Below are 3,741 nucleotides of genomic sequence, written 5' to 3' on the forward strand. Positions count from 1 at the left end.
GTACCCCCCCGCCCCTCACCCCCCCTCAGATCCCCGGAGTGGAATCCTCATTGTATACCTACTTATCTCATTATAAATTTAGGCTTAAAAGTTGTGAAATCGATGAGTTTTTTACAAAAAATTTTGGAGAAAATCGATCAATACGTGTTTTTTGTAAATCAAAAATTTGTGTCAAAAATTTGAAAATCTTATAAAAATACAGTTAAAAAAAATTAAAAACAATTTTTTTGAAAAAATATAAGTTCCATTTGGCCCATGTTTCGTAAAGATATGGGCGTTTAAAAAAAAGTAACGTAATTTTTCAAAAATTGATATTTTGAAAACGGTTTGACAAAAAAATTTGAAAAAAATCATGGAGGCCTCTTTCAACCAATACTATAACATAAAAAATTTTCAAAAAAATCGAAGATGCAAAACCCAAATGGTGTCCGATTTGGCGTGGAACGCCCCATATAAACACATGGTGTGTGTGAGTCTGTTACTACGTTTACGCGAGCGTTACTTCTACTGTAGTAATTTACGATAAATCCTTCGCGTAAACGGGATTTTGTAGTAAAACTTACGATAATTTACTCCGCGTAAACGAGTAATATATCAAGAGACACGGTAGTGTCTCGCGCCAAGTACACGCGGAGCGAGACCGACCGTGACTCATTTACGCGACGCGACGGGTTGCGAGTACCCGAGATGTTGAGATCTCGATAACGAGTGAACGGATCAAGTTCTAAGTAGGCTTGATCGATAGCTTGGGGTCTAATTAGGGGGGGGGGTTTCTCTTATAATATTCCGCTACGTGCCCTACGAGCGGAGATATTGCGACGCAAAGTCCAAATGCGAAAATTTATTTTTAAGATACGTCGTCTACGTCGACCGCTTTTCTTTATAACATACATGTAACAAACAGAGAACGTCACTTTCACTTTTTCGACACTGGCGGCTAGCGGCGTTAGTGTCGCAGTGCAGTGCAGTGCAGACAGTGCGTTCGTTTAGAGCGCTATCCTGTCAGTCAGTTCATCATCTGATCAGTTAACCTATCTCGATCTCGATCGATCGAGAGACACGGTAGTACGCGCGGAGCGAGACCGATCGTGTGACTCTTTATTACGCGTCGCGAGGTAAGGTGCGACAACGCGCGCATACGCGCGTACGCGAAACGGCAGTAACACCGTAATCGTGCCGGCGATATACTGAATTGAATTGCTTCGTGCTTATCTAAAGATTTCGTATCCCTACATTGGGTGCGTTCAGCCGATACTCCGCTAGCCTAGCAATCGTGAGTAGTCGCTCGTTTTCGCTCGTTTCCTCTCCTTTGACCCAATGGATTAAAAGGAGAGGAAACGAGCGACTGCTCACGATTGCTAGGCTAGCGGAGTATCGGCTGAACGCACCCATCGTGTTACTATCGCTGCCGGAAAAGAAGGTTCTCTACGCTTGGCAGAAAGTGACGACTGACACGTTCGATCCCGACTTCGTTGATCGCAGAAGAGCTCAACTCGAGGTACGTTTCCAATTTGCAATTAAAAAATTTTGTGCGATGAATGTTGTACCCAATTATAACCTCAAATAAAGTTGTGCACGTTGCTGAAAGATATATATATATATATATATATATATATATCTTGATATATAGGCTACGGTCAACGTGATACAAATGCTCTGGAGCGTTCTTCTTCTCCTTTTTTCTTCATTGAAAGAAAAGAGAAGAGGAATGCTTCGAAGCATTTGTAGTGTCACGTTGACCGTAGCCATAATATCATATTAATACATTATTTTATTTTTTAGGTCAAGGATTGCCATTTAAAGCTGGTACGTTTGATGGGGCTGTCAGTATTTCTGCGCTTGTGGTTGTGCTATGCAAGCAAAACTTTGCACAATCCTACAAGACGTTTATATCGTTTCTTATCAACGTTGTATGCATGTCTGTCAAGAAGCGCAAGAGCAGTGTTACAATTCTATCCAGAGAACGGTGAACAGGTTGTTGATATTATATATATCTTGATATATATATGATGGCAAATACTGGCCGTATTGTCCTCGGTTAGAGGCAGGAGCCAACGAAACCACCGTTTTATACTGAGAGAAATCGCGAAAGTACAAATGGTAAGTACTGTCTTTTCAATATATATTTCACATAATTTCACATAATTACAATGTTGCTATTTTTATTTTATTTTAGATGGATATAGATGATAACGATTTCGCCGATTTCGAGCTAGAATTATCATTGGAAGAAAAATCAGCCACCGATATCGCTGCCGGTCCCGTCGCCGCCGGTTCCGTCGTCGCTGCCGGGCCTGTCGCCGCCAGTTCCGTCGCCGCTGGACCTGTCGCCGCTGGTTCCGTCGTCGCCGACCATCCTGTCGCCGCCGGACCTGTCGCCGCTGATCCCGTCGTCGCCGATCGTGCCGCTGCTCGTTTCGATGCCGAAGATGATAGACAAGGTAATATTAATATTATGTATATTTAACAGAAAGTAATGACATATTTATGATATATTCCGCCAATAATTTGATTGCGATTACGAAAAATATTACCCCAGCCAGAGTTTAAACCTGGAACCTCCCGCTATCCGTGCAGGCGTCGCCTCAATTCGACCACTGAGGCATGTGGTAACATTTATCGCAATAACAAACAAACATACCATCTTAATCGAAATTAATAAATATCTTCTTGTTATATATGAAAAATTTAATTGTTTATGTCAAAGGAAAAGGATAGTTTTCCCTCAGACAATAAACAACCAGAAAACGATGTCTAAACGTACGGAAAAGCAAACCAATTTTATAAGTATTCTAAATAGCATAGCAAAATTCAATTAAGCCGCGGTGACTACAATTATCTCATATTACGTTATCTTATGCATTATATTACTTACTAGAACTGAGATTATTGTGTAATCATTTTTGTTACGTATACAATATATGTATCTTTTGCTTTTTATGACACATAAAATCTCGATTGTGAAACATTTTCGTTATTTACATATAAATTTACATATAAAAATAAAAATTTATACTCTATACTCTATATTATATACTGTTTCTCTCTAATATATTTTATATTAATAAAAATACATCTAAAAATAAGTCTATTCTCGCTATACGTGTTACATGTGTAGACACATGAATGTATCTTTGACAACTATAGTTAGGAATTAGATTGTACATTAATATGTACAAGAAAAAACTCATGTCTTCCTGATGTTTCTCATTAGTTTTTATTAATACACATCCTCATTTTAGTGAGGAAATTCACTAGAGTACACTAGATTTTATTTGTTGAAATCTAATGCAATCTGTCCACTTTTGTAATTTTCACCTTGTTTGAAGATACAGGGCCGGTATCACAGTCTCCGATTAACGTGATTCTCCCTAGATTCTCGGATTAAACTCACTCTTCGTCTCTTTCTAAGGGGATAGTTAGAAAGAGATGCAGAGTGAGTTTAATCGGATAATCACGTTAATCGGAGACTGTGATACCGGCCCACACAATCGATCCCCTGACTATGAATATTGGAAATACACATATTATATACGTCATTGGCCGAAATGCTTACCTCACAGCACGAGGTAGCCAATTTAAAGGCCATCGCACGTAACAAAGTTTTAATCATAATCGTAAGACCGTAAGAAAATAAACCAATCACACTCAATTATTCTTCGAGTTCAAGGAGAATAATCGACTGTGATTGGACTATTTTCTTAAGGCCATTGCACGTCACAAAGTTTTAGTTATAATCGT

At 39.0% G+C, this 3,741-nt stretch overlaps 1 long non-coding RNA gene across 1 annotated transcript; it reads left to right on the plus strand.

The window, feature by feature from the left end:
* Nucleotides 1–1,045: 1,045 nt before the first annotated feature.
* Nucleotides 1,046–2,535, plus strand: LOC143897998 (uncharacterized). Its single transcript, XR_013257073.1, has 3 exons — nucleotides 1,046–1,498; nucleotides 1,783–2,100; nucleotides 2,177–2,535. It is a non-coding gene; the product is annotated as an uncharacterized LOC143897998 (long non-coding RNA).
* Nucleotides 2,536–3,741: the final 1,206 nt, after the last annotated feature.

The sequence above is a fragment of the Temnothorax americanus genome, unplaced genomic scaffold, assembly GCF_048541705.1.
Source record: "Temnothorax americanus isolate GAGA-0224 unplaced genomic scaffold, ASM4854170v1 Scaffold218, whole genome shotgun sequence".
Classification (NCBI taxonomy): Eukaryota; Metazoa; Arthropoda; class Insecta; order Hymenoptera; family Formicidae; genus Temnothorax; species Temnothorax americanus.